This window comes from Cryptomeria japonica, chromosome 4, assembly GCF_030272615.1.
Source record: "Cryptomeria japonica chromosome 4, Sugi_1.0, whole genome shotgun sequence".
Classification (NCBI taxonomy): domain Eukaryota; kingdom Viridiplantae; phylum Streptophyta; class Pinopsida; order Cupressales; family Cupressaceae; genus Cryptomeria; species Cryptomeria japonica.
Genome location: NC_081408.1, coordinates 250,877,579 through 250,895,147, shown reverse-complemented (window position 1 = coordinate 250,895,147; position 17,569 = coordinate 250,877,579).

The window sequence follows — 17,569 nt, the reverse complement described above, 5'->3', positions numbered from 1 at the left end:
GTGATCTACCAGAACCCCTTTCTAAAGCTTGCGGAGCCTTGGGCATTGATTCTGATGTTCCTTGGTGTGGCCGACCTTTTCCCACAATCTACATTTCATCCTTTGGATTTTCTAGAGGAATCTCTTAGCGGAGGCCGACCTTGTTATTCTACATGCTAGGTCTTGTGCTTCGAGTTTTGATCCTTTTGGGCCAATTGGATCCTTTGCATCGATATATATATATATATATATATATATATATATATATATATATATATATATATATATATATATGTATATATATATATATATATATATATAAGTGTAATCGTGCATTAGAATGTAATCAATCAGAGAATCAAGTAGCTAGACTGTGCGTAGAAGATAGATCTCACGATTCAAGGTCCCGGTTGTGACCTATTTTGTATGTTCTACCAGGCCTGTGAGCCGATATGTTGTAACCCAGTTATTACCAATTGGATGTAATCAATTTTCATGAAATAAATCAATCTGTTTTGCACTGCCTCCATCATATATTTGTGTTTCCATTGTGTTTACTCTTTTTTACCGGTCTACATTGATCTCTTTGAGGTCCCTCCTCACTGATGACTGCTTCAAATGGGTTCAAAGAACATGAATGTGCTCTCAAAATGGATGGGAAGACTTGTGGGGAAGGGGCAAGAAAGATAGAAAGGTTGGGAAGGGTAAAGCGTGGGATAATATAAGATAAGAAGGTGGACATATTAAGGGGATAAAGAGATGGGAGAATGAAGACATGGAGATGAGTCACGTTATAACAATGTAAACAACCTTGATTTGATATTGTACTTGATGTTACGTGCCAAGGTATAAGGAGATAAAGTAATTGTGTGCTTTGTGATACCATGACACCCCTAAGAAAATATGTGTAAAAATCGTGATAGATAAAAGCAATAAAAATACACAAAAAATACGCAAGCAAGAACAATAAGATAAAAATAAACCAAGATTGTGCCTCTAGTGAAGCTAAAAAATTGATTGATCAATTGATGATGATGACAAGGATAGTAATATTGCAATATTAAGAACACAAGGATTAAGAATGATGTATCCATGCGATGATAATTAGATTAAAGAGGATCAAGGATTATCAACTATTTTGGGATCAAGATTGTTGAATTATTTTTTATGATGTGGTAGATTGCATGGACTAGGATTGATTGCATTTGGATGGAGTGCTTTTGGATGTTTGGATTGGAGGCATGGAGAGAGGATAAATATATTATATTAAATGGGATTTCATGAGGGATTGAGGAGAAGAGAATATAGTATATATGATAGTTAATATAGTGGAATATATGGGAAACAATGATAAGGGAGAACCAAAGCCCAGGAAAAGGATGGAAGGACAAAGGGATTGCTTAGATAGGAGATATGATGATTAAGTGGATGGATCAAGAGGGTGATGATAGTAGATAAAAGGTGAGGAGGATAAGATGAATGGGGACTACTGGAGGGAGGAAAGGGGTATGGAGGTTTTTTGGATGGTGGACTAGAATAGAGGGATGGGATGATGTAGCTCCACGACTGAGTTGCATAGGAATAAGACTCCCCACACTAGTTATAGTGCAATCGAGGATTGAAGATGTTATAAAATATGTGAAATAGAGGGATGATGCATAAGTGTGATATGATATAGAGGAAGCAAGGTTTTTTATTATTGAAAGCATGCATGGATATTTTCTCCCTTTTCCTTGTTGAGATCACAGGCGAGAAGGGGGGATGAATTGGATAGAATGAAAGAATATGATGGGGGTAGATGGGATGAAGGATATAGGGTGGTTGATATAGGATGAGATGGATAAATTATAGTATGTAGGATATAATAAAAAAAACTTACCCTAAAGTGTAGAGTACAAGAGGATGGGGGATTACACATGACACCTACTTGCCAAGTTTTCATTATGGTACTTAACCAAGGCACCATGAGAATTTTTAAATTTATTTCTCTCAACTTTTTTTTCTTTGTTTTTAGATTTTTTAAAGATCATAGATGGAGAGTGATAAGGATGGTGATGTGGACAAGTGAGTGTGAAAGATAGGGGATGGGTGATAGGGAGATAAAGGAAGGACTTAAGCGTCTAGTTTCATAGATGGTATCCTTAGAGAGTTGCTACAATGGATCGTTGAAATTGGATCTATACTGGTAGACATTGGTAGAATTATGGAAAATGGGTTGGAAGGGATGGGGAGTTGGAGAGAGATAAGGAGTTATTTGAAAGCTTAGATGAAAAGGATGGGATGATGAATGGAAGTTAGATGGTGGATGGAAGGATTTGATGTGGTGTTATAAGTGTTGGCAATATGATGGAATTGATTATGTGTTGCATTGATGTTTTGTCATTGATGTCAACACTAGATGTTATGATTGTTTATCGACTTTCAGTAGAAGGATTGGATTGGGAAGATTATCAGTTGATTATCACTGGTATGATCTGGATGATGGAATAAGTTTGTATGGATGGTTCATATGCTTCTGAAGTATGTTTCAGTTAGTTGGTATTGACTTGATGATCGAATGTTATCTCATGTTCTAGTAAGCCTGCTTTGTAGGTCTGATAAGGGTTTCACCGATAGAGCTTTATTGAAGATATTTGATGTAATGCATAAGTAGTGTTGGTGCTGCTTCTGGAAGATATTCAAGATGTTGATGGTGATTGTGTTTGTGCCTCGACTGATTGGTGTCATTGCTTTGGCGTGTGTGGATCTAATTTAGGTCTGGTGCTATCTAGGTTATGGACTGGTTCTCATGTAACATGTTGGTGGATCCTCTGATGCACTTTTGAGATGTTTTATTGATTGGATGATGTTTGTTTGGCCTTAGGCTGACATGATTTATGATTTTATTTCGAGATTATGTAATGGATCTATTGAATTATCATTTGGGTTGCCGACCTAATTGGTTAGGTCCCGGGTTGGTATAAATATATGTAAGATCTCATTGTAGATCATGTATGAATAGGCAAGGAGCGAATAATGTAATAATCATTTGTGCAGAGGATTTGGTCGATCATAGGTGATCGAGTTGGGTTTATGTAAGAGGTTTTAGACCTCCGGTATTGAGCTTAAGTGGAACTGTAATCTGGCATGTTTGATGCTATCATGGGCAATTTTTATTTTTTGATTGTTTTTCAAATATCTTGAGGTGGTTGGCCTCTTCTATAGTCAATGAGACTCCATTGTGATGAGCAATGCACTCTAGGAAGTGTGCCTTCTTGCATGTGTAGGCCCCTATTGTAATCATATAGTTGTTGCAGAAGTATTATCTGACTGTGGGTAGGGTTTCCCACCGTGGTTTTTCCTTTATCGGGTTTTCCATGTACAAATCATGGTGTTATGTGTTACTGTTGCATGGTATTGATTCTCTAGTTTTCAATTATGTTTTAATGCTTTATCAGTTATTCCGGTAAAAGGTTTTAAGTGCTTTAATTCACATAATTTGTTAACAACTGATTCACGCCCCCCTCTCAGTTGTTCACCAGTTATCCTAACAATTGGTATCAAAGTTTGGTCCTCTTTTTGCAAAATTTTAACCGCTTGAGGAAGATCCTATGGCAGTTAATAGTTCAACTACTATTTTCCGGAAGGACAACCCTTGGCTTGATGAAACAAACTATGGAGTATGGAAAATTCTGATGGAGACTCATTTAAGATGCATTGGAAAGAAAAATTGGGAAATAACTCAGAAAGGTTACACTCCTCATGATCCGGCATCTGACAATCTTGCACCAACAAACTTGGAAAAGAACATTGAAAATGACTACAAAGCTAGAGAAGCCCTCTTAAGCGCCTTATTAGATCAACAAATCATGGGACTGTCAGATAAATCATCTTCAAAAGCTATATGGGACAAGTTGGAGACTCTGAATGAAGGTGATCCCACTCTTAAAATTGCAAAACTTGAATGTTACCGGGTAAGATATGAAAGCTTGAAGATGGAGGAAGATGAAAGAATTTCTGCATTCATGGAAAGGCTAAATGAAATTGTATTAGGAATTTAGTGTTGTGGTGGATCTTTGAGCGAGGAAGAGATTTAAAAAGTATTAAGGGTTTTACCACCGACATATAAGATGAAGGTAACTGCAATTAATGAGCTAAGAACCATGCCTAATTCTTCTATCAATAGAGATACTCTTGTTGGGAAGATATTTGCTTTTGAGCTTGAAGAATTTGGTCCTCCAGGAGCTACAAAGATTGATACTGCATTTAAGGCATCTACATCATCAACCAGCAAACAAGATTGAAAAGTTTTGTATGCAAAGGAATTGGAAGAGATTAGGAAAGAAGATGAAGAGCTTAAGCAACTTAAAGCCCTATTTGCTAGAAGGATACCTAAAGGTCCGACAGGAAGTAAGTATGAAGGAAAAACTCCTTTCAAATGTTTTGCATGTAATAAGATAGGTCATTTTGCATCTATATGTCCCGAAAGGAATTCAAAATTGGAAGAAAGAGCAAGAAGATCTTTTAAGCCTAACCCTGAATATCAAATCAAACATAAGTACAAGAGAAACAAAAACAACAAATCATGCTACTATGCTGATGAGGAAGGAGTAGCTGATGACTTAGAGGAAGAACCGGCAGGAGATTCAGCTAGTGGATCTGACAATGGAAGAGAATGGGTATTTTATGCTATGAAGGAAGATGATCCAGAACCAGTTATCAAAAATGAGGAAAAGACCCTTGCAACAAAAGTTGAAGACAAAGATGAATGGGTAATAGATAGTGTATGTTCTTATCATATGACAAGAGACAAAAGAAAATTTCTAACCCTACAAGAATTTGATGGTGGTCAAGTTAGATTTGGTAATAACAAAGCATGCATGATCAAAGGAAGAGGAATCATTTCTTTGGATGGTAAGCATAACACTAAAAATGTCTATTATGTTGAAGGTATGAAGCATATTCTTTTGTGTGTAGGACAGTTGGTAGACATAGGATTTCAATTACAGTTCAAGGATGGAAAGTGCAAAATCATTAACAAATTAGGATCGAAGATTGCAACCGGTACACAGACAAAAGGTAACATCTTTCATTTGAACTCTGGTGAAAAAAACATGTTTGATTTCACATATTGATGAAATTTGGCTATGGAGTAAGTGGTTGTGTCATGTAAATTTTGATTGCATTGTAAAGATCAATTCAACAAAGGCAGTTAGAGATATACCTAAGATTATAAAGCCTCATAATCTGGTATGTAAGGAATGTCAATTGGGAAATCAAGTTAGAACTTCTTTTAAGAGCATACATGATAAATCTAATGATATACTTGATTTGATTCATATTGACTTATGTGGTCCAGCAAGGACCAGAAGCTTTCAAGGTGATAGGTACTTCATGCTAATAATTGATGATTATTTTAGAATGATGTGGGTGACTTTTCTAAGGGAGAAGTCTGACAGTGAACCGACAGCAGATGAGCAGTACAAAGACCAAGCTAAATCTTATGGAATTGTTGAAGAAATTTGGTATGGAAAATTCTAAACCGGTTAGTACTCTTATGGTTACAAGTGAAAATTTGTCAATTAAGGATGTATCCCCTTCAATAAATTGTACAAGATATAAATCCATGATTGATGGTTTGCTATATTTAACTCAGACTAGACTGGATATAATGAATGCAGCCAGTATTGTATCAAGATTTCAAAGTAATCCAAGAGAAAATCATGAAAGTGCAATAAAAAGGATATTCAGGTATTTGCAAGGAACAACTGAATATGGTTTATGGTACCGTAAAGATGATGACTCTACTTTATGTGCATATACAGATGCAGATTGGGCAGGTGATGTTGATGATTGGAAGAGCACATCCGGTGGAGCATTCTTCCTTGGGAAAAAGTTGGTTTCATGGATCAACAAGAAGTAGTCATGCATTTCTTTATCTACTGTTGAGGCTGAATATGTTGCAGCCGCAACCAATTGTACTCAAGTTATATGGATGAAGCAGATGTTGAAGGATATACAAGTGAGTTGTAATGATCTAGTAGTTATTCATTATGATAACTCTGCAGCTATTGACATATCCAAGAATCCTGTATGTCACTCCAAGACTAAGCACATATCAATCAAGTATAACTTTTTGAAGGAAAAGGTGGAAGCAAAAGAAGTCAGATTGGTTTATGTGAACACTAAAGAACATATAGCAGACATCTTCACTAAACCTTTGTCTCAGGAATCATTTGAGTATTTGAGAGACAGATTGGGGGTTTCTACCCCTCCAGTAGAGACTTAAATGATGCAGATGTGCATCAGTCCGGTATGCATTATCAGAGCTATCTTTTTCTCTAGATTGATGAAATAATGCTACTACTTAGGGGGAGTAGTCAGCCTTGAGATTTAAAGTTTTCATATTCTATTTGATTCTTTGGCATTGTTGTCAAAGGGGGAGGAATATATGTGAAAAACCATTGCTATTTATTTTTCAGATTGATTGCACTCCTTAGAGGGAGTTTGGCAGTATTTGGTCTTTTGATTCAGATTTTGTTCAGAGATTCATTGCTATGTCATTTTATGGGAGATTGTTGGCAGTCTTCCATAGGGGGAGACTTGTTTGACATTTCTTGGCACTTGGATGTTTTTCACATCTAGTGTTGCCATCAATACCAAAGGGGGAGATTGTTGGCAATGTGATGGAATTGATTATGTGTTGCATTGATGTTTTGTCATTGATGTCAACACTAACTGTTATGATTGTTTACCAGCTTCTGGTAGAATGATTGGATTGGGAAGATTATCAGTTGATTGTCACCGGTATGATCTGGATGATGGAATAAGTTTGTATGGATGGTTCGTATGCTTCTGAAGTATGTTTCAGTCAGTTGGTATTGACTTGATGATCGGATGTCATCTCATGTTCTAGTAAGCCTACTCTGTAGGTCCGATAAGGGTTTCACTGACAGAGCTTTATTGAAGATCTTTGATGTAATGCATAAGTGGTGTTGGTGCAACTTTTAGAAGGGATTCAAGATGCTGATGGTGATTGTGTTCATGCCTCGACTGATTGGTGTCATTGCTTTGGCATGTGTGGATCTAATTTAGGTCCGGTGCTATCTAGGTTATGGACCGATTCTCATGTAACATGTTGGTGGATCCTCCGATGCGCTTTCGGGATGTTTTATTGATTGGATGATGTTTGTTTGGCCTCAGGCCAACATGCTTTATGATTTTATTTCAAGATTATGTAATGGATCTTGTAGCATGTAAAATTCATCTTAATAACAATTATTTAAATATCAATTAGAAACAAAGGGAAATCACGAATCCCTATCTAATCAAAGAATCTTAACAAACTAACAATGAAATAACACAATCAAGCAAATAGGAATTAAAATAATTCAAATCCAACTCCCTATTCCAATATTGCATATAGCTTCCATTGCTCTTCTCTTCTCTATGGTATGATGGCTCTCAGATATTGCACTGGCAACCTGCAAGTGACACAAAGATTCGAAGTTCGTGATTCTTGAAAATGGAGATTGAATGCTCAATTTATAGATTTTTGGATGAGATTGATTGAAAGGTGGAACAGATTGATCAAGAGGTGGAACTCGGGCGAGCTCAAATGAAAATTGATAGTTGAATTGTTGATTGTAGGAGTGAAACTCAATAGATTGAATAGATTAATTGAGTCAACTGATTGAGAAAAAATTGACTGAGGGAAGAAAAATAATGATTGGAGGAAATAAAGAGGATGACAAAGAAAACTTAATTTTAAAAAGCTAACTAATAGATGGAAATAGAGATTGGAGAGATGATGATTTAATTAATTAATCGATTGAATTAATTAATTTAGTATGTGCTTGCATTTAGACTTAGATTTTCAATTTAATCTTTGCATGAGATTTTAATTCAAATAATTGAATTTATTTAATTCAATTTAGTATTTGAATATATTTAGCACTTGACTTTGATTTTCAATTTGGTTTTTGAAATCATGCACATATAATTGAATTTGGCAGAAATTAGAAGAAATAAGAAATTAAATGAAATTAGAATTTGGGGATTTGGAATTGAAGAATTAATTAGTTAATTAAATAATTTAAAGAAACTATTTAATTATGTTAGAAATGGACTTTAATTAAATAATTTAAAGAAACTATTTAATTATTTAGAAATGGAAATTAATTAAATAATAAAGACTATTTAATTTAAAAGATTAAATCATAATTAATTAAATAATAAATATTTAATTAATATTTAGAAGAGGGTTAATGATTAGATGATGATAGGATTGAGATAGAAATTGAGAATTAATTTATTTAAATAATAAAGATTATTTAAATTGGGGAATTAATTTAGAATTAATTAAATAACAAATATTTAATTAATATTAGAAAATGGTTAAAATGATTAAATGATGATAGAATAGGAAATAGAATAATTATTAAGATTATGAGGAAATAGGAAATAGAAGAATAAGATTAATTAACTTAATTAAATAATTAAAAAATTAATTAATCAATTAGACGAATAATTAGTACATGATCAATGAGACATTTTTAGGTGTCTACATTTGCCCCTATTTGAGACAAAGTCGGAATGACATTGTTTCAAAGAAAATGAAAAATTCTGCCCCAGTATGCCTTGGTACTACTGTATAATGTAAATATGCCCCATCGGAAAAGGTGGTCAGAAAATTAAAAAATTGAGACCATGTTTTCGATATCAGTGTAATAAGCAAGCATGTGAAGTTTCATGCAATTTTGAGATCGTTTGAGTAGGCTACAAGGTGTTTGAAGTTGGCGGGGACCACGGGTGTCGAGGTGTAAAAAAAAAACCCTAATTTTGAGTTATAAATAGAGTTTTTTAGGTTTTCATTTGCTCATTTGCAATTTGGTAATTTCTTGGTTTTCTCTGCAATTTGTGTGCTTTCTTGCGAGTATTTGATCATCATGGCTGGTTATAGAGCACGATTACATCTGTCTAACTGAGTACATTCATATTAGAGACCTCCTGGGACTGGCGGCATGGTATTTTTCTAATTTTTTCTCGATTTTTTACCTGTTTTCTTGCTATTTTCCAAAAAAAATTCATTGATCAATTTTTGCATTGTGTTACGCAATCACTTGTGAACGTTTACGCATACGTTGTTAATGTACCGCAAAAGCTCTAAATGCTACGCAAGCGTCATAACTGTTACGCATTAGTGTCAAATGTGTCGCATTCGCTCGTTTCTTTACGCAATAGTGTTTAATGTAACACATGCACTCATGTCATTACACATTAGCTTTAAATGTCACGCAAGAGTCATAATTGTACCACATTAGTAATAACTATCACACATTCATTGTACATGTAATTTTTGTCATGCATTTTGAAAATATTTTTTGTTTTTCAAGATCCGATATCTAATATTTTCAACATTTTCTCGTTGTAGGAGAACATTGGAGTGTTATACTACCGACAGAGCAGACCTAGTGGACTTGATCTTCGTGCTGATTTACTTGATGAGGAGATTGAGCATATCTGACAGCTTGGTTTATATCATGTTTTACACTTACCAAAGGTTACGACCAATAGGGCCATGATTACAGTATTGATAGAGCGGTGGCACTCTGAGACTTGTTCTTTCCATCTTCCAACTGGGGAGGCATCCATTACATTAGAGGATGTATGGCGTATACTCTGTATTCCTATTCATGGTGACAGAGTTGTGTATGACCATGATGATGGCATTGCTGGACTATGTGCACTTTTCGAGTGTAAGATACAGGACTTGTAGATCAGTGGTCGTTATGACATCCCTTGGGCCCGGTTGGATTATGATGACATGACTATTGTACTATGTGGTGTTGTTGGCGGTTTGTTGATACCTAACAGATGAGGTCACAGATTTCTAGTTGGATGGGGCAGAGTGCTCCATGATATGATTGTTCATCAACAAGTATATGTGTGGGGTCCATGTCTACTGGCCATGTTATATTATCAAATGCATGGTATCGTGTATCTAGGATATCGGTCTATTATTTGTGGTGTGACTCTTCTCCAGACATGGGCATGGGAGCATATTTCTATCTCTAGGCCTGTCATTCATGTAGATTTGCAGCCTGGTGAGCCTTATGCTTTCAGGTACATAATAGGTATTAGACACAGGGGTTCAAGGAACACCTTATATTAGAGGCATCAGTTTGACATTTTGCAGCATTTCATTTGGAGATCATACTTAGATTGCCCCGGTTGGGCAGATGATGTAGTGCACATACCTTTCTGCTGACAGCAGAGATATCTGATCGACAGGACTTTTGAGACCTAGCGGATTATCGAGATGTATCTTCCAGGGCGGGTTTTGAGACAGTTCGGTGAGGTATAGGTGACATCAGTGGTTACTGCTTATTTTGCTTGCGTATCGCGGGAGGTATCTGATTGGGGTGTTTGTATTCAGCCACATGTTGCTTCTGCTGAGTTTGATTCTCTGTAGCCATTTCTCTAGGGTTGGGGTAGAGGTGCAGCGGATCCAGGGATGACAACAGAGTACGATGCATGGTTTTCTAGGCATAGGCCAGTGCCATTGACTGATCTTGTTGTTTTGATTACAACACAATAGATTTGCCATCCTAGACAGTGTTTGAGGATAGATGCAGGGGAGAGAGCCAGAGGAGGAGGAGAGGGTGGAGTTGAGAGAGGAGGTGGGGGAGATGAGGGAGATGAGGGAGATGAGGGAGATAAGGATGTAGACATTGGTGGAGACACCGAGTCTATTAGCAGTGGGGATAGCGATAATTCTTCTGAGTCATCTAGTAGCAAGGGTGGGAATGATGATGAGGATATGTCGGAGCTGGAGGATGTGCCTATTGGAGAGGGTGGGAGAGGATAGGTTGGTGAGGAGGATGAGTTGTAGACTCTTAGAGTGCGGGTCCAGAGTTCAAAGGATGAGGTCGCTAGATGAGATGTCGAGCGGGAGACCTACCGTGCAGATTATGGTGCCCTTGCTGCTGACAGAGATCGTCTCCTGAGGGAGAGAGATGAGGCAGTCTGGAGATGTTAGATCACCATGGATGCCTTTGATCAGCTATTTAGAGCAGGTATAGATGCACGCAACTAGGCATATAGGTATTTCACTATTACGCATGAGGCTATTTATTATCGCTATGCATACGAGAGAGCCATCCCTGAGGGTCAGAGAGAGCCTAGCTTTAGTGCATTTATGGGGAGGAGATCGAGTAGATCTTCTTCACGACAGACTAGCAGTGGTGGCGTTATGGGACCACCTCGACATCCTGGGGCAAGATCTAGTGGATAGGATCCACCTACTGACAGAGGCAGTGTTGGTTGAGACTTTTTTTTTTATCATGTTATCTGAGCCTTCAGGCTTATTTATTTTATTCACACACATTATCATTTTTGAGTCGTATATATATGACATGCAGGTTTTGGCAGTGATCTATTTATGTTTTGTTCTTCATGTATGCTTATATGATGCTATGAGTTTTATGATGCATATCTATTTGATTCTATATGATTCTAAATGCAATGGTAGTACATGTATGTATTAATGATGCTAGTGAATGCAATGAACTCTATTATGAATGTAATGGAATCTATTATGAATGCAATGAAATCCATTATGAATGTAATGAAATCTATTATGAATGTTTAATGAAATTATTATGAATACAATGAAATCTATTATGAATGTTTTTTGTATGATAATGGCTGAACCAATTTTAACTTAGATACACCATGAAGAAATGTTAGTTAGATGATAGAAAGAAAAATTGATGATAGAAAGAATGTTAGAAAGAATGCGATTTAGAAAGAAGATGAGAAATCAACAAACTATCAATAAGCAAATGAGATGAGAATGAAATTGAAAGAATCATGAACCCGTGTCACATATTTTATTGCGTCAATATATATTCATCACCGAGCCTTATTATTGAACAATGAAGTTTAGCACATCAAGGTATAAGGAACCAAGATGCAAAGATATCTCTTTGTAGAAACAAACACGTAACAGACAAGGAGTGAACCCTCCATTCTGGGAATTACGCTAGGGGTCGAGGTATGTGTGGAATCCAATAGCTAAATGCTCCTATCATAGACACCCACTAGAGCAATTTCCCTAGAATTTCATCAGTTCACACCACAATCAGCAAACAAATAAAAAGATAGTGCCCATCATAGCTCCTCTAGTCACTTGTGGACATCCTTGAGTAGCATAGGAACAATATCTTTCCCAAATGATAAAATACAAAGACTGAACTAGACAAAATTCAGCAGCTATATTGACCTTGTGCCTTCGTTCTTAGTTGCTTGATGCGATGGTTGATAATGTATGATCTCAGAAAGTTGCGGACCCCGTTTAAGACTGGCCTGTCTAATTTCGAGTGCATCCTTTTCTGTTTAAGACAAGATAATAATCACTTTGATATGGATATGATACAATTGATAAGACAATTTGATCAGTTGATTGCAGATGTTTGACTAGATAGTCGTATCCTTTGTTAACTTCGTGCAAAGCGTTTGCTGGATATCTACTAGGGTATTTGTTTCTCACAAGACATTTTATTGCAAGTTTTTTGATTGATTGATTTTTCGATTTTTAGTTCTTTTCCAAGAGCCTTTTCGATGTTTTTGGATTATGTAGATCAATATTTGAATGTTTTTGATTGATTTTTTCAGGACATTTTGCAGATGTTTTGGGTTGATTTTTTTCAAGACGTTATATGGAATTTTTCATTGTTTTTGGGATATTTTCGAAGGACGTTATATGAATGTTTTTGGATTTTGAGTTTTTAAGTGTTTTTGGATTTTTTCAAACAACGTTATGTGATTTTTTGGGGGTTTTTTTAGGACTTTATATGATTTTTAGGATTTTTTTAGGACTTTATGATTTTTTAAAGGATTTTTTCAGTTATGCCCCCAGTGTGCAGACCTGTATGACATGATGATCTGCAGAATGCATGTGGAGACAATTAATTTTTTGACATGACCTATGTTAATGCCATATGCATGATGAAGATGCATTTCCTATTCGAACAAAGTTGATTGTGTTTGTTGTATCATTTGGAATACACCAATTGAAATGGAGGTGCAAAACATTTCATAGATAAGTAGTCAATCAATCCCTAAGGTCCTTTGGAACATTCAACCCAACACACTTAGTGACTCGGATTTACAAATGGAGACACGAAAAACTTCCCCATTGGTTCTTGAAACTTTGACCTTCTTTTGCCCATGTGTGTGCAGATGAGTTAATTCTTGCTCTTGTGTTCACCAAAGATCCTTAGCATCTTATATGACTAGCTACCAAGATTATCCTAACTTCAAAAGCATCCCGAATAGAGCCTCGTTGCTAGCAAGCCTTGAGAGCTCTGACGAGGTTATAGACTGTAATATCTCAAATATTGCTCCATTGCCAGTAGGTGTCCATAGCCCTGGTGGAGTTACTTGCATGTTCCCATAGTCAAGATTTTTATCGCATTTGTATACATGATATTTCAGTTATATATCATTGCTCTTTTTGCCTTGAGATGAATTTGGCATAACTCTTTTTCTTTTTATTTTCTTGCCTTGACTTGTAAGTAATGAAACCTTCTTGGGTGTGACAATTACAGCGGTGCTGAAGCAGAATTTTAGATTTTTCACTAGTAATATGATCAACTAGGTGTCTAGAATGAATTAGAGATTTATTGTGTATGAGATATAGCAATTGATAGATTTTGGGTTAACAAGTCTCAAATAGTGAAATCACTACCCAACCATAAGTAAAGTGTCGTCATAGGGTAGTGTTGAAAATGAATGACCTTAGGACCTCAAAGACTTCATGTCCGAATATCTAAGAAAGGAGATGACCCTTGTTTCTCTTGAATGCAAATGAATGATAAACTTGGACAATTGCCTTGCTTTATTGGTGGTGCTATATGAAAATGCAGAAACTTTGAGAATGCGATGCATTTTAAAAAGAAACTATAAGTAATGGAGTGCTTTGAATAATATGATATGCAATGCGGAAAGCAAAACCTAGACTACACAACCCTTAGGTATAGTATCGTGTAAGGTGCATGCCGTTCATAGGGTCAGAGAGTGGATCTCCCTCTCTGACTCCGAGAAATTCTGAAATTGCATCGTCGTTTTCAAACCAATCCAGCGTTGGTTTTCCTTCTTGCTCCCAATCGATCAAGTGTGAATGTACTATGGGGTAAATCATTACTCCCTTCTTTAGTAGACTCTGATAACATGAAGACTTGGTTGTTTGAATGACTTTGTGTATTTTCAACTCGTATAAGATTTATTTGATACCTTGATATTACACTTTCTGGTGGGCTAGAATCATGTAGTGATAAAAACTCATAGTCATGAGAGTCTGTCTCACTTTCAATATATGTTTCATCCTGTGAGCTATCATCACTTATTTCTTCTTGTTCCTGTCGCTGATTCTGGTGTAGATTGACTGGTCTTCTGTGGACATTATTTATCCTTCTTAAGCCTAGTATAAGCCTTTTCAATCTTTCTTCATCTGATTCGTTAGGTTGAGCATGAGTCGTTTCTCGTGGCAGAAGTAGTGACAATAACCATGGATGAGATTCAGCTAGTGGTGGTAAACCTGCATCTGTTGCCACATTAGCTTGTACTGTTATGTCAATAATTGCATCATTTTGTGATTGAGTGCTAGGTTCTTGCAGGAGTTGTCTCATGTTTTCCCCATCTGATTCCGCACTAGGCGATGTGGGTACTTGATTACTTGTTTGAGACGAAGATGGAAGCACCTGCATGGAAAAATCCCTTTGTGGTATGTAGTCTGACGATTTCATTGGTTGATTTAATATATCAAGGGTACGTTGTCTTGCTTCTGTGATATGTTGTACATGCTTATATCCCAATCCTTGATTCCCTGGATTATCATTAGGAACAACAGGTTCTAGTCTTCCTTGTTTCTGTAACCCCAGGCCTGTGGTACCATTATATTCATGTCTTTGGAGCATTTTGAATCCATTTCCATACTGATCTATGTGTATTTTGGGTATTGTCATGTGATCTTCTTCTCTATATATATATCCAATGGTTAACATCTTCATTCAGGGATTCTTCTTGTAAGTCACCCCATCTAATGAAAGAGCATGAGTCTGTGTATCTGACAATTTCTTTTCCTTTGTCTTGTTTTTATACTGTATTATGAGGTTTCCCAAAGGACTTAGGAGAAAGAGATAATTGTTTCCCACTTAAAGTATTTGCAATAGAATACTCTCCACAACCCATATCTTTTATTTGTAAGGAGGATGTTGTAGGCATATCATTTTTTGTTTCTGTATTTTTAATGCCTCCAGTTGTGTAATGAGAGGTGCTGTCTGATTGATAGGTACCTGATTATCCACACTTTCTTTCAAGTAATTGCAATGTTGGAAGGGATTTGGATCACCCTTTATGGTGATTTCAATACCATTGTATGGGAATTTGACACACTGATGAAATATGGATGGTACTTCTTGCATGGTGTGGAACCATGGGCGACCTAATAACATGTTATATCCTAGCTCTTTATCCAAGACTTGAAAAGTCACCTTTGTTGTTATGGGTCCCACTTGTACTGGTAATGTTACAATGCCTTTTGATGGACGTTCTTCATCGTCGTATGCCTTAATATTTATCCTCTTGGAAGAATCAATGTGAAGTTTAGAATATCCTAGTGCCTTAACCAATTTTAAAGTACAAATGTTGAGACCGGCTCCTCTGTCTACGAGTACTCTTTTGATTCTTCTCTTATGAATGTAAGCTTCCAGATGTAGTGGGTCATTATGAAGCAGTCTATCACTAGGAATATCTTGTTCCGTGAATGCAATACGTGTGCCTTGTGTCAGATTTCCTACCATAGACTGGAAGGCATTTTCATCTATATCTCTGTCCACTACTGAATCTTGAAGTGCTTTATCCAGTATAGCTCTGTGAGTGAGTGAAATACGCAATAGTTCGAATAATGATATCTGTGCTGGAGTTTTCTTAAGTTGCTTAACAACATTCTAAGTCCCTACTGCTGGTGGATGATTTGGTGGTATCCCTTGTAAAGTTACCTTTGATCTGCGAGTAACCACTGCACACTAGTCTCTGGGAGTTATGGTGATTGTAGCAACTGTATCATTTGACTTACAAGATTTGTGGATATCATAAGCTGTTTTATCAAGATTTATGTTAAATCCCTCTTCATAGTCTTTATGTGTATGTTTGACATCCATGATGTTGTCTACGAGTTCATCTTCAAACCAACCTGAGTGAGATGGTTGATCATGCCCCTAGTCTCTGAGACAAAGATTTATATGATCATCGTACTTTGGTGCCTCTGATATCATGCAAATTTGGTTACCGTCTGTGTGAGTGTCTTGATATTGCTCATCTTGACCAAATGTTTCTTGTGAATCATTGTTTGCTATATCTCCTGAGCTAATGGCATGAATAGTGTAATCGTATGAGACCTTTGTGTAGTTGGTTGTATTGTCTGGGGTACCTGATGTGGTAGCTTTCCCCTTGTCATTCTTAACAAATGGATCCTTGAAAATTGTATGATTTGTGTTTGCTGAGGTTTTATCGGTATCAATTGTGATGTCCCCTTGGTCTATCACATCTTGGACCAAGTTTTTCAATTTGTAGCAACTTGTTATTTTATGACCTTTAGTCTGATGATAATCACAGAAATCATTATCATTCCACCATGTTGGTTTGAAAGGACCTGGTTCATACACTCTTACTTTAGGTAAAGTGATCATGTTTGTCTGTATTAACTTTTTGAGCGCTGACTCAATAGGTTCTCCTAGAGGTGTGTAATTTCTTCTTGGAGCATTTACCCTGGGGTATCTTGTGTTCATGTTTTGTGTAGCATTTACATTTGTGGAGGTTGTGTTATTCCCTATATGTGGATTAGATGACTGACTCGTTCCCAGAGATAAAATGGGTTGAGTTATGTTTATCATTCTGGTGTCTACAATACCATCATTGGTCACATTTTTGTTTTTCAACCAAAACTTAGATTTGTCATTGTTGTTGGCGTTGCCATACTTAATAAGACCTTGTTCTACTAGTCCCTTCTCATATTTAAGAGCTTTTTCCATGATTTGTTTGAATGTGGTTAAACATTGCATTTGTATCAGATATTTAATCTTGGGGATCAAGTTTTCTGTGAACATGTCTACTTGCTCTATTTTTAGGATAACTATCTTGCACCTCCTATAGAGAGCCCTCCATCGTTGTATGAAAGATGCAAATGTTTCATTCTTATATTGTTTAGTGGCACACAAGTCCATCAAAGTAACCAGGGTGTCAATATTATGCGAGAAGTTTGCGATAAATTGTTCAGCTAATTCTCCCCATGATGTGATGGTTGGTGGTAAATGTGAAAACCACTCTAAAGCCGGACCTCCTAGACTTTTATGGAATAGTCTCATTAAATAAGTATCCTATGAGGCAACCTTTATACATTCCCTAAAAAATTCTTTGATATGATCTATAGGATTACCCTTCCCTCAATATCTATCAAATTTAGGCGTTTCAAAATGTTGTGGGAAAGGTGGCATGTATAATGTGTGATCGAATGGATAAGGACGTAAGTCCTGCATTGTGTAGCTCT